This window comes from Lepus europaeus, chromosome 15, assembly GCF_033115175.1.
Source record: "Lepus europaeus isolate LE1 chromosome 15, mLepTim1.pri, whole genome shotgun sequence".
Lineage (NCBI taxonomy): Eukaryota > Metazoa > Chordata > Mammalia > Lagomorpha > Leporidae > Lepus > Lepus europaeus.
Genome location: NC_084841.1, coordinates 79,338,800 through 79,358,813, shown reverse-complemented (window position 1 = coordinate 79,358,813; position 20,014 = coordinate 79,338,800). Strand labels below are relative to the sequence as shown.

Sequence of the window (20,014 nt, the reverse complement as noted above, 5' to 3'; positions counted from 1 at the left end):
CCATTTCTAAAGAACTCAAAGAAAAAATCATCTTTTAAAAGTTAAGTTTTATATTTGATAATAAATTCACATGATTTAAAAATAAAAAACAATAAATTGATACACTGCAAAGTTTCACTCCCAACCTTGCCCTCCTCTACAGTGTCCCACCCTCACTCTACCCCATACAAGTAATCTTACTATTACCTTCCTATGTGTCCTCCCAGTGCTAATTTGAGTCAATGCAATCAAATAAAATTTATTTTCTCTTTCTTAAAAACGACAGTACAGTAGACACACAAGCATGCACATGATATATACAAAGGTACAGAATTCCTGGGCTAATGGGAAGAGTTAGTAAGGCAAGGCATGTGCAGATATTATGGCTCTCTAAGACAAAAACAACATGAAGCCTTCAATATGCCCCAACCCATGCCACAGAAGCACAGACTGGAAAGGTGACTATATCTCTTATTATCCAATATTTCTTGCAGCATACTAAAAACCCTGTGCTACTTTGTTACTTAAGAAATTTATCCAGGTGATCTATCACCTCAGCAATAGCGTCCTTCTTCATTTTTTCTAGCCATAACGTCCTATTATATAGATTTGCCATTGTTTAATCAATCAATTTTTAAAATATTTAATGCTTATCAAAAATACTAAGAAAACATATATAACTTTAACCACTGTTTATTAAATTCTATTAAAATTAAATGTACAAAAATTGTCATCTTGGGACTTAGAATCATTTAAATAAAGATCTACCCTATAAGTTACCTAACTATTTAAAAAGGACATTCTTTCCTCTTATTGTCTAATTTATCCAAACTCAACATTCTACCTTAGTTCCCTCTAGGTGGAGATAGAGGAGAGAATGGGAGAGAGGGAAGGAGGGATGAAAGACAGGTGGGCAGAGGGAAGAAAGAAGGAAGAGAAGAAACAGAAAATTTCTTAATCAGTAAGGTTTAAGATTATTCAATAATGTCAGCTTGGTTAAATCTAAAAGGGATCCTCTAGCATCTTTACATTAAAGAGACCATGATATGAATGGCAATCAGTCCCTAATTAGAACCAAAGTACATGTACCCTGGATGCATATCCTCTTAAGTCAGGACCACATCTTAAATTTCACTAAAAGTATCTCCATCTCATTCCATTTTCCCCCTTCAAAACTTCTATACTTCATTCTCAGTGGGTACATTCTAAACCTCTAAAAATCTTTTGAAGTAACTACTTTTTCAGCATATCTGAAATAAAATTCATTCCTCCAACTTTCCATTAGCATTCCCTAGAGTACTAGTCTGTATCCCCAGCTGTCCTCCATTTAGATCAGCTTCAGATAAGTTGTTCTAATATTTTCCTTTTACATGCTGTGAAGAAGAGCCCTTATTCTATCCCATCCTTTATTCCCAATAAGCTGATTCTTAAATAATTCACCAGGTCACAGAACTTGTAAATGTATTCAATTACTGGGCATCTCCACCTATAGATTTCACAGGCACCTTAAATATTCAAACATCCACTGAGGCACGTCGATATGTTCAAACTGAATCCATCTGTGCATGACCAAAGCTTCCACCTCCATTTATCAACTCCAGAAATGATACCACCATCCACAGTACTTCTCAAGCCACAAACCTAAGCCTTCTTCACTCTCCCCTTACATTCAATCATCAACTCCCTCAAATTAATCCAGTCAATCTTCAATATCTGTGAGAGCCATTTCCAGGACTTCCCACACATACCAAAATCAACAGATGCTCAAGTCCCTTATGTCAGAGGATAGTATTTGCATATAACCCATGTACCCCTTCTGTATACTTTAAATCATTTGGATATTGTAAATATTCAAAACAATGTAAATGGCTGTTATACTGTGATGTTTAGGGAGTAATGACAAGGGAAGCAAGGCTGTCCATGTTCAGTATGGATGTAATTTTTCCCCAGAATATTTTCTATCCACAATTGATTAAACCCAAGGACATGGAATTTGCAGATACAGAAGGTCAACTGTACTGGAGTATCTCCATGTCTTCCTTTCTCTACTGTCATCATTATATTCTTATCAATAGGTCATATTTCTTCCTTAGATTGCTTCTGAATATTTCTAACATTTCTTTCTGTACATAACACCATGTGTTTTAAATCCAATCTCCTCTTAGCAGATGTATTAGTACTTTAAAAATGCAAATAGAGTAGTTTCTCAGTGCCCTCACAGGGGTGGGAAATCTTTTTTGCTGCCAAGGGTCATTTGATATTTACAACATCAATCGTGGGCCAGACAAAATTATCAACTTAAAAATTAGCCTGCTATAGATTTACTGAATTTCAAGTCCCACCTATGGTTGCCTTGGCAGGGCCAAATCAAATGATGTGCAGGTCTTATATGGCCTGTATCCTGCCTTAGGATAATAACCCAAATTCTTAAATCCTACAAGGCAGTACCAAATCTGCCCATCTGCATTCCCAAGTTTAATCCTATACTACCACCATTTTCTGTGTTGTAATCACACTTTCTTTTAAATCATCAGATCTTTTCACCATAGACCTTCCAAATGATGTTGCTATCCTTTGAATGTTCCTTCCATTCTTTGTTTATTCAGCTTTAACATCTTCCTTGTCCTACCTCATTCAAGCCTCAAGACACAGCTAAGAATCTTGTACTTCTTCTTCCTGACACTTGGGTCACTAATAATGCCTTTTCTACAATCTGTCTTTGACACTAGACTTATAGTTTTTGCAAGAGTAGCAACAATATATATATTTTTTTTTGTTTGAATGTCTAAAGCCTAGCTCATTTAATGGCATTCAAATATTCTCCAAATAAACACTACTGATGAGCAAACATTTGCATAGCACTCACAATGACCTAAGTTCCTTAAATAAATCTTTATTTGCTTAAATTCCACAACAACCCCATAAAGTAAAGGTCTTCCTTAGGACCTCAGCATTTAAAAAGGGTATGTAATTTGTCCACAGTCACACAGTTAGGTCATGGAGTTTAGGTTCCAACCCAGGCAATCTGTTTTCAGAATGTGTATGATATATGGCTCTCTTTTGCTACCAAGCCTCTCAATATATAAAAATGTTGACGAAAAGGAATGTAAAGATGAAATGAAACAATTATTAGTAAACAAATGCTAGCAGACAAGAATAAGAAACAAAGAGGACGCTTAAAGTGTTCTAACACCCAGTGTTAGGTCAAGTGGACAGACAGCAATTGTTTTAAAAATATTTATTTATTTATTTATTTATTTGAAAGTCAGAGTTACAGAGAGAAGTTCAGAGAGATCTTCCATCTGCTGGTTCACTCCACAGATAGCCACAATGGCCAGACCAAAGCCAAGAGCCAGGAGCTTCATCTGGGTCTCCCATGGGTAGCAGGGGCCCAGCCACTTGAGCCATCTTCTACTGATTTTCCCAGTTCATTATCAGGCAGCTGGATCAGAAGTGGAACATCTTGGAGTCAAACTGGTGTCACAGGCAGCAGCTTTACTCACTGAACCACAAAGCTGGCCCCAAGAGAGCAGTTTTAATTACTTAAGCCAGGCACTCTAACTTGTGAGTCACAGCCTTCTTGGCTGACTGATGAAGTCAATGGATTCTGTTCAGAAAAACATGTGTAAGCCACAAATAAACCAGGACTGTAAAGGAAACCAATTATATTGAAACAAGATTGTGCAACATTTTTAAAACACCAAGTCTGTGATTTAGGCATGCCCTTCCTTATTAATGTATTTTAGATATATCTAGAACTTGTATATCCTATGGAAGCACATGTTATTTCTGTGACAAAGTGACACGACTGCTAATATTACTTTTATGCCTACATTTACTAAAAGAAATTTACGTTAGAGGTTAGAAAGAATAAACATGGGTAAATAAACAAGAGGAGTCATTGTGTGCTAACTTCCCATAGAGGGCCCCTGTCCTCAAAGAGCTGTATTATGAGACTAAATAGCAAAACTTGTTCTCAAAGAATTACGCAGTTCTAGGGTTTTAAGTGGAAGATATTCTTATGTCACACAATTTATAGTTATGGCTAAGTGCTCACAAAAGATGTACCATTCTTGGGTTCCTCTTTAGAAGATAATTAGGTATAAAACAAAAGTGAAGTTACCATCGAGGTGCAACAACTTTGAACAGCCCTTGTCTAGACTGTTGAGGAAGAGCTTTTGTTCTTTTTTTCTTTTTAGTTTTTTTTTTTGTCATTGTTGTTTCGTTCTTTTGATTTTTTTTCTCTCTTTCTTTCTTTTTCTCCCTCGTACAAAGTGTTGAACTCTTTAGCTAGAATAGAGTTAATCTTCGTTGTGTAAAGTTAAGTGAAAATAGACCTTAGTAATAAACAAGACTGGGAAGGAGAGGGAAGAAGGACAGAGGTGGGAGTGCAGATGGGAAGTGGGTATAGTGGGAAGAATTACTATGATCCTAAAGTTGTATTTATAAAATAACATGGGAATATTCTTTGTTTTTCATTCTTGAAAGCAATGAACTCTCACAGATCCTATCATCTCACCCAATCCTATCTATTCAAGAATCACTGGTCTGGGGCTGGTGCTGTGGTATAGCAGATAAAGCTGCTCTCTGCAGTACCAACACCCCATATGGGCACCAGTTCAAGTCACAGCTGCTCTACTTCCAATCCAGTTCCCTCCTAATGCACCTGGGAAAGCAAAAGAGGATGGTCCAAGTCCTTGGGCTCCTGCACCCACGTGGGAGACGTGGAAGAGGTTCGTGGCTTCATTGCAGCTATTTAGAGAGTGAACCAGCAGATGGAAGATCTCTATCTCTGCCTCTCCTCTCTCTCTCTAATTCTTTCTTTCAAATAAATACATAAATCATTAAAAGAATCCCTGGCCTAAACAGCATACCTGTTAGTCTACAGATCCTGTTCAAATTTCCATAGCCCAAAGGGGGAAAAGAGGCTGATCTCTATCTGTTCTGAGATGCACAGTATAAAATTCACTGCTCCAGGGCCAGTACTGTGGCATAAGAGGTAAAGCCAATGCCTGCAGTGCTGAAATCCCATATGGGTGCCGGTTTGAGTCCCAGCTGCTCCACTTCTGTCCAGCTCTCTTCTATGGCCTGGGAAAGTAGTAGAAGATGGCCAGAGTCATTGGGCCCCTGCACCCATGTGGGAGATGCAGAAGAAGCTCCTGGCTTTGGATCGGCACAGCTCCAGCCATTGCGACCATTTGGGGAGTGAACCATTGGATGGAAGATACACTCTCTCTCTCTGCCTTTCAAATAAATAAATAAATCTTTGCAAAAAAAAAAAAAAATCACTGCTCCAAATTCATTTCCCGGCTATCCATCTTTAGTTTTAGTACTGAGTATACTCAAGTGAATTTTTTTTTTTTTTTACAGGAAGAGTGGATAGTGAGAGAGAGAGAAACAGAGAGAAAGGTCTTCCTTTACCATTGGTTCACCCCTCAATGGCCACTGCGGCTGGAGCGCTGCGGTCGGTGCACCACGCTGATCTGAAGCCAGGAGCCAGGTGCTTCTCCTGGTCTCCCAAGCAGGTGCAGGGCCCAGGAACTTGGGCCATCCTCCACTGCACTCCTGGGCCACAGCAGAGAGCTGGACTGGAAGAGGGGCAACCGGGATAGAATCTGCCGCCCCGACTGGGACTAGAACCCGGTGTGCCAGCACCGCAGGTGGAGGATTAGCCTATTGAGCTGCAGCGCCGGCCTCAAATGAACTTTAAACATTTTTTTTTTTTTATTTGAGAGACTGAAAGAGACAAGAGACACAAACACACATACAGAGAGAGAGAGAGAGAAAGCTCCTATCCACTAGTTCATATCCCAAAGACCCACAAGGTTCAGGGCTGAACCAGGCCAAAACTTGGAGCCATGAACTTTATCCAGATCTCCCACATGAGTGGCAGAACCCAACTACTTGTGCCATTATTTGCTGCCCTCCAAGTATGCTTTAGCAGGAAGTTAGAATCAAAAGTGGAGCTGGGACTCAAAACCAGAAACTTGTCCCAACAGGTATCTTAACTCTTAGACAAACACCTACACTTTTTCCTATTAATAATAATATCATCTATCTTTCAAAATAAAAAAAAATGAGGATTACATGGTTCCTGACTTAAGGTATCTGATATACAACATCATCACCACATGCATGTCAGGCCCCTGGGTAAGGAATCCCACTAACTACTCTTAATCTTTTTCTCTTTCCTTCTTACTCTAGTAGCGAACATTACAAAACAATCTCAAAGACAAATAGACATGTCTGGACTCTGTGCTATTATTAGCATACTTAAGGAAACAATTACAGTCATATATCTAATACAGAATAGAAGGAAAGTAAGAGTTTGGTAAATGATGTAAGCCAGAAAAAGAAAAAAAATGTGAGACACTGTATTTATCATAAATTTCTAATCAACTGATTCCTATAATGTATATCCTATCTATGAAAAAATTACTCTCATAAAGAATGGGATTATATTGTGATTAGTGAAGGGAAAATCAAGCAGATAGACAAAATTTTACCATCTTTCTTGGAGTAGGTTTTCTATGTCATCTGAATCCTAAAGTACTTTATGAGACACAGATAATATCAGCAACTATAGGTTAACACCCTGCCTCTTCATCTGTTTTTCTAAAGATAACAATTATCCCTTATGAAAGCAGAAATAAATTATTATTTTCACCACTCTCCTTTTACCTTTCCAGGTGGAGAATTTTAACAATTTGGCAAGAAGAGGACAATTCTATTGACCACAATAATATAGAATCTACTGGGAACCACTATTCTAAGAAAGATGGGCTATCTTTAGCCAAGAGTTACTTTCATAAACACTGTTATTGAGGGAGGTGAGGAAGAGACTGGTTTCCGCCAATCATCCATTTTCAAACACATTATAAGCAAAAACTACACAAAAGTCAGTATAAAAAATGCAGTTAGATTGCAGCTCACAACTGCAGTGGAGTTACTGGTATTTGGACTTGTCTTCTCATTATAAACAAGCAGACAACTGTATAAACTCAATCAACCTTTCAGACAAAGAAAACCAGCAGTACAGACTCGTGATCCTGAAAAGAGGAAACAAGAGGTGAGCCCCATAATTACCTAGGCTTTCTGTCAGGAGCCGATCCCTGGGCTGTGTGGCCTGACAGAACATTGTGGGAAACAAGAGGTGAGTCCCATAATTACCTAGGCTTCTTGTCAGGAGCTGATCCCTGGGCTGTGTGGCCTGACAGAACATTGTGGAGAGGTTGGGGTCCAAGGAAATGGAGGTATTGGAATCTGTATAGCACAATACCAGAGAAAAGAGAGTCAGACAGAAAAAGAGCCTAAGATTTATGCTACCTAAGATTTCCTGTACACTTTGGCTGAATTACCGAACTGTGCATGCACTGGGTGAAACTACATGGGAATAGACAGAAAACTACCAGGGGAAAGAAAGAAGTTACTGGAGAGCTTAAGTTTAACAACTCCCAGACTTCACTTACTTGAGTTCCAGCCAGCCAGAGTGCCAAGGCCTCAATGAAGCCTCGATATTCAGTAGTGACCTGAGAAAAGTCACACTCCATAAGAGAGCTAAACTATCCCTAGAGTGATAGTTATTCCATATCCAATGCAGCAAAAGCTAAAAACCAAATCCCCAAATGATCAAGCTGCTCCACAAGAAACTTACCTACTGCCAAAACAAAATTCAGTATTTTATTAAGGGAGGCAACTCTAGCTACACACTGAAATAATATTTATATAGTTCAATATCTAATACAAATTACTTGAGAGACATTCAAAGAAACATGAAAACCTGACCTCTAATCAGAAAAAAAAAAGTCAATAAAAATAGACCTAGCAATGATAAAAATTAGGACAATAGGAAACAAGGACATTAGGCCAGCCATTATAAAAGTACTCAAAGACATAAAGCAAAATACAATTATAATGAGAAGTGAAGTGGATTTAAAAATAATAAGAAAGGGAATGGCTAAGAACTGAAAAGTTGTGTATCTGAAGGAAATGCAATGCATAAGTTTAGCAGCAGTGGAGGTGCTCCAGAAGAGCACACGGGGGAGCATGAAGTTTAGCAATAAAAGCTATCCCTAATGAAAGGAAAGACAGAAAATAAACAATGTGTCCGTGACCTGGGGCACAGCAACAAGTAGTTTAAAACATACACATTTGCAGTAAAGAAAATATGGATGGGTAGAAAGAAGAGACATTTGAAGAAATAAGGGCAGCTCGTGTCCAGATTTTTTTTAAACTTTTTTTTGGTAAAATTTATTTGAAAGTCAGAGTTCTGGAGAGAGATGCAGACAGAAAAGAGAGATCTTTCATCTGCTGATTCATTCCCCAAATGGCCACAACAGCCAGGGCTGGGCGGACAGAAGCCAAGAGCATCCTCTGAGGTTCCCACATGGGTGCAAGGACTTGAAACACTTGGACCATGATCCACTGTTTTTCCCAGGCCATTGGCAGGGAACTGGATAGGAAGTAGATCAGCTAGAACACAAACAGGTGCCCCATATGGGATGCTAGTGTGGCAGGTGGCAGCTTTACCTACTATGTCACATCCCCTGAGCCCAGTTTCCATGCCTGATAAAAATTATAAAGCCACAGATGCAAGAAGTTCAATAAGTAGTAAAATCATGAAGAAAAGCACTTAAAGGCACATTTCATATCAAATGGCTAAAAATCAGTGGCAAAAAAATCTTTAAAAAGTGACCTGACAATTTATTTTCAGGGGAACAAAGCTAAGAAATATTACTGACTTCTCAACAGAAATAACACAGCTAGAAGAAAATGAAGAAGAAAATGAAGCATCACCTTAAAAGTGATGCAACAGGGGCCAGCACTGTGGTGTAGTGGGCTAAGCCTCTGTCTGCAGAGCCAGCATCCCATATGGTCGCCAGTTTGTGTCCTGACTGATCCTCTTGTGATCAAGCTCTCTGCTATATCCTGGAAAAGAAGCGGAAGATGGCTCAAGTACTTGGACCCATCCACCCATGTGGGAGACCAGGAAGAAGCTCCTGGATCCTGGCTTCGGATCAGTCCGGCTCTGGTCTTGCAGCCATTTGAGGAGTGACCCACAGGATGGAAGACCTTTCTCTCTGTCTCACCCTCTCTCTGTCTGTAACTCTAACCTCTCAAATAAATAAATAAAGTCTTTAAAAAAAAGTGATGCAAGAAAAAGAACAAATACCCTATTACTTGGAAATCTATGTTCAGTGAAAATATCCTTCAAAACTAAAAATAAAACAAAGACCTGTCCTGAAAAAGAAAAGCAGATCAGTCTCATTCAAGTTCTTTAAGCTAAAGAAAATGATTCCAGATGGAAACCTAGATATAAAGAGAAATGGAAATACAATGTTATAAGGTTCTCATGTTAATGTGAAGTGGTATAATTCTATTTGAGACAAAGTATAGCAAGTTCAAGATACTTACTATAAATCTCCAGCAATCATTAGTAAAATAAAACAATGAGGTATAGATAATAAACCAACAGAAGAGGATGAATGGATTACAACCAAATATACAATATATAGTCATCCTAAGCACCCAAGAAGCACGGTTTCTATGACAAACCCCCTCCCCACACATATCATAATCCAGGATGTGCAAGACTTTTATTAAAAATGGCATGATATTTGCATACCATCTATAAAATCCTACTGTATGATTTACAGCAGATCATTTATAATACTTAATACAATGTAATTGAAATGAAAACAGTTGTTATACTATACTGTTTAGGGGAATAATGACCAAAAATTGTCTGCAAATGTTCAATACAGACACATTTTTTTCTGAATATTTTCCTTGCACAGTTGGTTGAGTTCATGGACGTGGACCCTGTGGAAGTGGAGGGTCAACTGTATATCCAGTTAGATCCATCACTGTCAGCTAAGAGTTTCTCATGAGTGAAAGATATAATACACACCAGTCTGTTTCTTTCCACAGAAACATTTATTATACAGTTTCTCCATGGGGAGAAACTAAAGAGCCTCAAAATACAGGCATTTCAGAAATTCAATAAGTACCATTTTTACAAAAGAATAATTGATTATTGCTTAAATAAATTATAATTTTTACAAACTTAAATAATTTTTATCAGTCAGATCCAACAATATAAAAAGTGAAAATCACTAAAATTTAAATTAAGATTCAAGGGTATAAATCTTTTCTTCAAGTTTAAGTTAGAAACAGAACATAAACTATTCACTTCTAACCCAAGCATAATTTAAGACATAAAAAAAAATAGATTTAATTCCAGGAAAGACCTAGTAAGAGAATAATTGTCTCTATTTCTAAAACTCACATAAAAACAAAAAAACAACTTTTCACTGATTTTCACACAATTATAGAAAGTAATCTCCAAAGCTTTATGTATTAGTTTAATAAATACATGCTAAGGAAATTCCTTGTCTGTAAAATAAAAGATGTGCTAAACTGAAAAAGATACCTCATCTTCCATTTAATATCTTAGAATTTTAGCTTAATGAAAGCAAGTAAACTAAAAATAAATTTACCTTAAATATATATATGTAACTTCAGTGATATCTTAAAGTTGTTTTATTATGTAAAATATTTTGCTTTGGAAATCTTCATGAGCTGGTACCATTTGCCCAGAGAAATAGCTATTTTTTTAGTTCCTCTATATCAGACATTTCCCAAGTCACTTCTAACTGTGTGTAATCCCAAAGTGCCAGAACATTTATAAGAGAAATGCCTCATTAACTTGGATCTACGTAGACCACTCTCTGCAGTGAATTCAAATCAAACACACAGATTTACTACCTCCTAACAGAATTCTCCACACATCTTTGCTGTTATGCTTTTTGGACTATAGATTCAAAGTAAAAAACAGTCATGCCACCTACTAAAAAGTCTTTTGCTCAACCCTGTAATGTGTTGATATGAAACATAGTAGTGGAAGTTTCTCTTCAAAGATTAAGAATTACAGAGCTATTTTCATAAAATAAGAACTCCAAAAGAGGAATTCCTTTTGCAATGTAAATGGTACACAACTTGGCAGAGACAAGTTTGGATAAAAACTCACAATGAACAGTGGGTTCTTAGAAAATTTCTGGTAATGATTCTATGAGACTCATGCTATCCAGACATGTAAGAATCAAATAAATTATTGAATATAAAAAAGTTTCAAAACTGGAATATCAGTTTTTAAGTAGAAGGTATTTTTTTACTATCAAAAGTAAATCACATAAATTATTTGGAAAGGATTATAACAAAATAAGCATGGGCCACCTGGGGCAGATGGATATTGCATACATGTATACCAAGAGCATATCACTGAATTATAATCACAGTAATTTGAGAAATTGGAACCCTTGTATACTGTTGTTGGGAATGGAAAATTGGTATAGCCAATATGGAAAACAGTATGGAGTTTCCTCAAAAATTAAAAATAGAATTACCATATGACTGAGCAATCTCACTTCCGGGTATTTATGTAAAAGAACTGAAATCAGAATGTTGAAAAGATATCTTCTGTACTTTCATGTTCACAATAACTAAGAGACAGAAATGTCCATCAATAGATAAGTGAAGACAATGTGGCATATGTTTACAATGGAATATTATTCAGACATAAGGAAAAGGCAAATATAGTGACACGCCAAAACATAGGTGAACCTGGGGTACATCACACTAAGAGAAATAAGCCAGTCACAGAAAGCCAAGTATGATTCTACTAACACAAGATATCTAAAATAGTCAAAATCATAAAAACCAAGGGTAGAATGGGGGTTGCCAGAGAAAGGGGGAGAAGAAAACGGGAGGACTGCTGGATCAATAGGTACACAGTTTCATTTTACATAAGATGAATACATATTAGAGACCTGCTGGAAAACATTGTGTTTACAGTTAATGCCATATTGCATAATACAAAATTTTTCAAGAGGGTAGATCTCACATTTAGTGTTCTTACCACAACAAAAATATAGGAGTACATAAAAATAAATTTACAAATGTTTATGAGTAAATAAAATTTCATAGTCCTGTTCCAAATCATCATAAACACAAAATATGATTTGCTGAAACTAAAAGAAACTCAGAGACAAGAACCATATTGGGTTCTTGGATATGAAGTTACAGAAGCTTTGGCCTCTTCTTCATTCCCTTCCAAATACAATCCCCAAATAGAAGTACAGGGCTTAAAGACGATCAAGAGTGAGGAGTCTAAATCTCTTTTCTGTCAAATAGTGAGACATTTTTTATTTGCCAAGACTGTCATCTCATTTCACTTTTGAAATCATTCGGAAACTAACACTAATTAGCAAAAATGTAAAAGTTTGGATCTAATCATATACTAGCTATATGACTACATCTGCATCTACCCATGTATACACCTACATGCACACATATAATATACTCAGAAATATAACAAACACACATACATACATAAACTGTCTAAACATGAGATGGATTTCTGTCCTTACAAAAAAGTTTCTCTACATCTATATATCTACCTATATATACAGATACATGTGTGTATATATATATGTGTGTGTGTGTGTGTGTGTAGCAAATATGGACAAATATCTTTATGACATTGCTAGAAAAACAGTCAGAAGTCCTTTACAACACAGTGGTGGTGCTCTGTTTACTGACCTCCGGTATATAAAGTCACAGAAGCAGGAATATTCAACTGGTTCTACTGTCTATGGTAGTGGTGCTCAGTGCACTGAGGTGTTGTACCAAATGAACCCTCAATAGTTCATAAATCCAAGTCAAAATTCTCAAATTGCCTCCCACACTATCTAAAACAAAGATCATTCTGCATCAAGGCACCTATTTAAATCCTGCTATAACCTCAGTTACATACCACCTTAAGGCACTGCTTTCCTAGAAGTGGAAGTTCCTATTGCACTAATCTTTTCATTCAAATAAATGTAACTTGAAAGTGTTGCTCATTTAAAAGGCATACACATTTAAAAGGCATACATTTCTTAATTTCTAAGCAACAATGGTGATCTCTTGGATACTTATTAATGTCCTATTTGAGCACAAAACAAAAATAATTCTAACCTTCTACCATACGACTTCTCTGGTTACACCAATGAATATGGCACTACTTAATGTGAAGCCTAATTCTTGCTCTCTATCAAATCCTTGGCTTCATCAACAAATATTTGCTGAGCAACAGCCATGTGCCAAGCACTGATCCAGGCACTCAGTATATAGAATCTACTCTCAGGAATCTATTCTCAGGAGACAGATAATTAAAAGCTGACAAGTAAATCAGAATGCTCTTCACTTCAGAGACTGATAACTCCTGAAAAAAACTTTCACCTCTAGTTTCTACCTGCCAGGTGAATATGCCAGCAGTTTTTACTGAACAGTTTTCAATATACTATATTTTTCTTTGGTATTTCCAGCAAATAATCAGCACTAAACACAAGTATTTAAGCAACTTGTAAGGTTTCAAAGGGCGTCAAACTCAGCCTAACTAGGGGTATTTTTTTAATGTTGTTTTTATTTATTTGAAAGATAGAGTTAGACAGTGAGAGAGAGAGAGACAGAGAGAAAGGTCTTCCTTCTATTGGTTCACCACCCCCAAATGGTCGCCATAGCTTGAGCTACATTGACTCGAAGCCAGGAGCCAGGTGCCTCTTCCTGGTCTCCCATGTGGGTACAGGTGCCCAAGCACTTGGGCCATCTTCCACTGCCTTCCCAGGCCGAAGCAGAGAGCTGGATTGGAAGAGGAGCAACCGGAACTAGAACCCAGAGACCATATGGGATGCCGGCGCTGCAGGCGGAGGATTAACCAAGTGAGCCACGGCACTGGGCCCTCACTAGGGGTATTAAAAACCAAATATTTAACTGCACATGGGCTATACCCTTCAGTTGATTGTAATCATCTAGTGCTAAGACATTTGTTCTAAGAATGGATGGGAAAGTGCAGATGAATGTGGAATACCTTCTCCAAGTCTACCAGTAGAGCTTCAACTAATTATTCCACATACAGAAAGGTCTTTGCAGACCCTAAATGCAGACAGAAAGGTCTTTTAATATACTCTATGTAGAAATACCTCTTAGCAATTGAAACTTAGTTAATCTGGGTTTCAGAAACCTAATGTCTATGAGCATTTTCCCAAGTGGTCTCCCTTCCTGCTAGATACAACTGCTCACTCTGGAAAAATATACTCCTGGAAAAGTTCAGGCCTCGAAATATTTGACTTCTTAATTTAAGATTTGGTAATACAGTCAACTATCTGCCTCAGGTAACTTCATCTGTAAAAATATGCCAACTACACTTTTTGTACCACAAAACATTTAAAAGTTAAAGACTTACTGTGGCTTTGCTATCCTATCCAACTCTGAATACAGTTACATTGACCGCAAAATGCTCATTTTAAATAATTTCTAGAATTCTGTCCAGATTTTTATTGCATTGCAGAGTAATCAGAATCTGATTATTCCAGTTAAAGAGTTCACAAATACTCCAAAAGAAATTCCCAATAGTGTATCTGTTCATACACACACACACACACACACACAAACGGGTATTTTTGATGCATGAGTGCATCCCAAAGGAAAAAGAGGTTCAAGAAACAACTTGTGTAGGCTCTCCTATAAAAATTGAAAAGAAAACTGACAAATGCATGAAGAGGAATTAAAATAAAGAGGGTAATGAGAAGCCCCATCTGCCTATGACATAATAGCCAAACATGATTTTTTAGAATCTTTCCTTTAACAGAATGTTCTTAAAACCTAGAGAGTATTAAGATGGGGATAAGGGAGTGGAGAGGGCATGGATTAGCATATACTTTGAAAGTCAAATACAGTTTATCTTTTTTGATAACTGTAGAATTTAGCCAAATTTTCATTTCTATTACTTCTAAAATCTTAATCAAGCTTGAGGAATGAAAAAAAGAAATATAAAGATGTAAGAACTTAGAACACATCTAGGCGCTTTCTGGCTCATGCAGATATATTTGTAAAATATTTGTATATAAAAATAAACTACATATATTGCAAACTACATTTAATGCAAATACACTTTGGATTAAATATCTACCTGAGTAAAGATTTTTTTTTTCCAGAGCACAGAGAGATAAGAAAGATTTAGTATAAAAGGACATTGGCTCAGAACAACTTACCAGATGAACATAAAAGGTTAATTTTAATAATCAAATTCATAATTCATCTAATCTAGGAAATGCCAAGAATAGTTTAAAGAGATATTCCATTTAACATGAACTAATGCACCAACTGTCAGTAACAGTGAGGATGACTGAATGCTTCTGAAATACAATATGCTTGTGTTTAATGACATCAATAGACATGTAGGAAATTCACAGTGGATTATTTGCCCAGTTACTATGATGCTTGTAAAACCATTACCAAGCTACAAGTCTTATTCTACTTTTAGAACTGACCATGATCCAAGAAAAAAATAGCATAAAACATATTATTCTTTTCTTAGACAGGTACACTTCAGTACAAATATAATTTTAAGAATGCTATGCTTTTGTTTCTGGCAAAGAAAAACATCTCTAAGCATTATTCATATGATTTCTCTCCCCTAAAGTTAACATACTTTAATGCCATATGGGCACAAATTTACTTCTGTTCATTTAAACTTGTAATTAAACTTTATAACATAGAAAACTGCTAAAGTAAAATAATCTCATTCCACTGAAAGGCATTTTTTTTTTCTAAAATAACATGGGTGATGTGCCAAATGGCTGGGGTGGTAGCTCATTATACCTTCAGAGAGAATCCAAGTTTGAGGCTTATCTTGGGTTCTCACACACAGAGCAAAACCTTGGAATATTATCAAGGGTTAGAAAGGGCAGATCAAATGACTGGATTGAGTGAATCCATTCAGAGAGGTATTAGTTGTTCAGTAATCTAATGAGCAATGCACTGTTAACCTGCTGATCAACACCTTTTATTGTAACTTTATTAAATAACAGAGCCCTATATCTACAACATTCCAACCACTTCACAGAAAGAAGCCCTTGAGCTGCCCAGAAAATGTTCCTTTTTAAAATAACTTTTTCATAGCCATTCTAGGTTCACTATAAAATGGAGAGGAAGGTACAGAGATTTCCCATATATACCTTGCCCCTCCACATGCAGAACCTCCACCATTATCAACATCCTTCATCACAGAAGTACATTGATGGCAATTGATAAGCCAACATCAACACATCATAACTACCTGTGTTTGCTGTTGTTCAGTTAGATTATCAGAGAGAGAGAGAGAGAGAGAGAGAGAGAGAGAGAGAGAGCAGAGAGGAGAGAGAGATTGATCTTCCAGCTGCTTATTTAAATGCCAAATGGCCACAACATCTGGGACTAGTCCAGGCCAAAACTAGGAACCCAAAACTCCATCTGGGTCTCCCACATAGTAGCAGAGCCTGAAGTACTTGGGTCATCCTCCAGTACCAATCCAGGTGCAATAGAAGGAAGTTTGGAAAGAAGCAGAGCAGCCAGGACTCAAACTCTTGCTCCAGGATGGGCTGTCTGCCCTGTAGGAGGCAGCCTCACCTACTGCACCACAATACTAGCCCCTCCATTATACTTTCATACAGAGTATTCTGACTCCTTAAAAATCCTCTGTGCTCTTTCCATTCACCTCTCTCCAACCCTAACTACAGGCAAACACTAATTTTACTCTTACCATAGTTTTGATTTTTTAGAATAGTTGAAACCATAAAGTAGGTGGCCTTTAAAGACTTTCACTTAGTATCATATATTTTAAGACAACGCGAGGTCTTTTCATGGTTTCACAGTTCATTTTTTATAGAACTGAATATTACCCCATCATATGGATATACATGCCATAATTCATTTACCCATTCACTTTCTAAACGACATTCTGAATGCTTTCAAATGTCGGCAAATATGAACAAAGTTGCTATAAGCATCCTCGAGCAGAGTTTTGTGGGACATGAGTTTTCAAATTCTTTTGTTAAGTACCAAAGAATAAGGTTAGTGGATAGTATGGTAAAGAGTTTGTTTCACTTTGGAAGAAAGAATGGAAGGAAATTATCTTCTAATGTGTCTGAACCATTTTTGCATTCCCAACAGCAAGTAATGGGAGTTCCCATTGCTCCACATTCTGACAAGCATCTGGTGGTGTCAGTGTTGTGGATTTTGACCATCCTAATAAATGTGTATTGTTATCTCATTATTTTCAATTGCCATTTCCCTGTTGACAAATGATATACAGCATCTCTTAATATGCTTATTTGCCATGTCTGCTTTGCTGAGTTGTCAGGCTTTTTAGCTTGTTTTTTAAGCAGGTTGGTACTGTTACACTTTAAGACATCTTTATATTTTGTTTGATCAGGCAATTTTTGTTCTTTGGTTGTTGATGTAAGAGATTATACTAAGTGATTTTCATATGCTGAACCAAACTTGCTTCAGGGGAAAATAATGGGACAAACCCCACTTGTCATGATATAATATTCCTTTTATTGTTGGATTCACTTTGTTAATATTTGGCTTAAGATTTTGCATCTTGAGGCTCATGTTATAGCCCATCAGGTTAAGCTGCAATCTGTGACACTGGCATCCATATCACCACTGGTTTAAGTCCCAGTTGCTCCACTTCTGTTATGGCTATTTGGTGAGTGAACCAGCACATGAAGATGTCTCCGCCTGTCTGTCTGTCTAACTCTGTCTTTCAAATAATAAATAAATCTTCAAAAATTTTGCATCTATGTTAATCAGAGATACTAGTTTTTTTTGTTTATTTATATAGTCATTCATTCATTTGGAAGGCAAAGCAACAGAGAGACAGAGAAATATCTCCCATATGCTAGTTCATTCCCTAAGTCACCAGCCAGGTGCGGGCCTGGCTGAAGCTAAGAATCAGAAGTCCTTCCTGGTCTCCTACATGGGTGGGAAGTACTTGGACACTGCATTCCCAGACACAATAGCAAGGAGTAACCAAGACTCAAACTGGCACTCCAGTGTAGGATCCCTGACATGGCAAGCAACTGCTTAATCCCTTGTGTCACAGTGCTGAACTCAACAATCTCTCTTTTTTTAAGATTTTTATTTATTTCTTTGAGAGGTACAGTTACAAAGAGAGAGAGAAATAAAGAGAAAGGTCTTCCATCCGCTGGTTTACTCCCCAAATGACCAGAACAGCCAGAGCTGGGACAGGCTAAGCCAGGAGCCAGGAGCTTCTTCTGGGTACAGGGGCTCAAGCATTTGGGCCATCTTCTACTGCTTTCCCATGCCACAGCAGAGAGCTGGATTAGAAGAGAAACAGCTGTGACAGGAACTGGTGCCACAGAGGGTAGCTTAGCCTACCATGACACAGCACCTAATCTCTGTCTTTTAATAGTGTATTCAGAACACTGACATTTAATGTAACTATTGATATAGCTGGATTAAAATCTACCATTTGGTACTGCCTTCTGTTTTCTACTTTCTTCTTTATTCTGTTTGTCTTCAAACTCCTTTACTGTCTTTTATTGTTTTAATCGAGCACTTTATGATTCCATTTTATCTGCTTTATTGGCATATCAATTACACTTTTTTTTTTGCCTGTTTTAATGATTACCCTGGAGTTTGCAATATACATTTACAACTGATCAAATTCTACTTTCAAGTAATACTATAGTACTTCATGGGTAAAAATAATAAAATAATCCTAATTCTCACGAATCTTGTATATCATTGCTATCATTTACTTCATTCAAATATAATACATAAGCATACACATATATATATATATATACACACAACATGTGTGTATCTAATCAAATATACTGCTACTATTATTATTTTGAACAAATTACTATCTGTTAGATCAGTTAAGAAAAACGGGTGGGCATTTGACACAGCAGTTAAGAAACAGGTTTGGACATCTGTATCCCATATCATAGTGAGGCTGGTTAGAGTTCTGGCTCCTCTTTTTCTGATCCAGCCTCCTGCTAATGCACACCCTAGGAGGCAGCAAATGATGGTCCAAATACTTATGTTCCCATCACTCACATGGAGAACAAGACTGAGTTCAGGATCCTGGCTTTAGCCTGGCTCAGCCCCAGATGTTTGGGGAGTTAGCTAGCAGATGGAAGATTCTCTCTCTCTCTCTCTCAACCTCTCTACCTCTCTCTGCCTTTCAAATAAAAATAATTTAAAAAAAATTTGGGGGCTGGTGCTGTGGTTCAGTGGGTTAAAGCCATAGCCTGTAGCATCGGCATCCCACATGGGCAGGCGCTGGTTTGAATTCCACCTGCTGCACTCAATCTAGCTCCCTGTTAATGTGCCTAGGAAAGCAGCAGAGGATGGCCCAAGTGCTTGGACTCCTGGACTCACATGGAAGACCCAGAAAATGCTCCTGGCTCCTGTCTTCAGCCTGGCCCAGTCCTGGCTGTTGCAGCCATTTGTGGAATGAACCAGCAGGTGGAAATCTCTCCCTCTGTGTCTCTTTCTCTGTAATTCTGCCTTCCGAATAAATATGTAAATCTTTTTTAAAAAGTTTTTTTAAAGAAAAAGGAGTAAGATTAAAAACTTGCATTTGATCCTCATTTATTTATTCTTTGATGGTTCTTCATTCTTTATGTAGATGAGTTTTTTCAAAAAGAATGTTACTTTCCTTCTTTCTAAATTTGCCTTCTTTCAACATTTCTTAGAAGGCATTTCTACTGGCAGAAAATTCCCTTACTCTTCCTTCATGTTTCAAGAATAATTTTGCATGATAGAGAATTCCAGGTTGGTGCATTGTCCTCTCAAAACTTTGAACATTTCATTTCGCTGTCTACTTACTTGGATGGTTTCTGAGAAGTTGGACATAATTCTAATCTTTATTCCTCTACAGAAATGTGTTTTGTCCTCACTTATGGGTTCTCGTGACTTTTTCTTTATTTTTGATGTTCTGTCACTTGATAATAACATATTCTTAGGTGTCTTGTTTGCCATTTATTCTTTTTGGTTCTCTGAACTTCCTGGTTCCAACTAATTTGTGGCAATTTTCAGTCATTTTTGTTTCAAATGTTTACTCTGTTCCTCTCTTTTGTCTTCCGGTGTTCCCATTACATGATTACACCTTTTATAGTTGTTTCACAGTTCTTAGACC

The 20,014-nt window shown here is 37.2% G+C and overlaps 1 protein-coding gene across 2 annotated transcripts in view; it reads right to left on the bottom strand.

The window, feature by feature from the left end:
- Positions 1-20,014, bottom strand: part of ARB2A (ARB2 cotranscriptional regulator A) — a 483,367-nt gene that overhangs the window by 362,134 nt on the left and 101,219 nt on the right. The window lies entirely within an intron of this gene.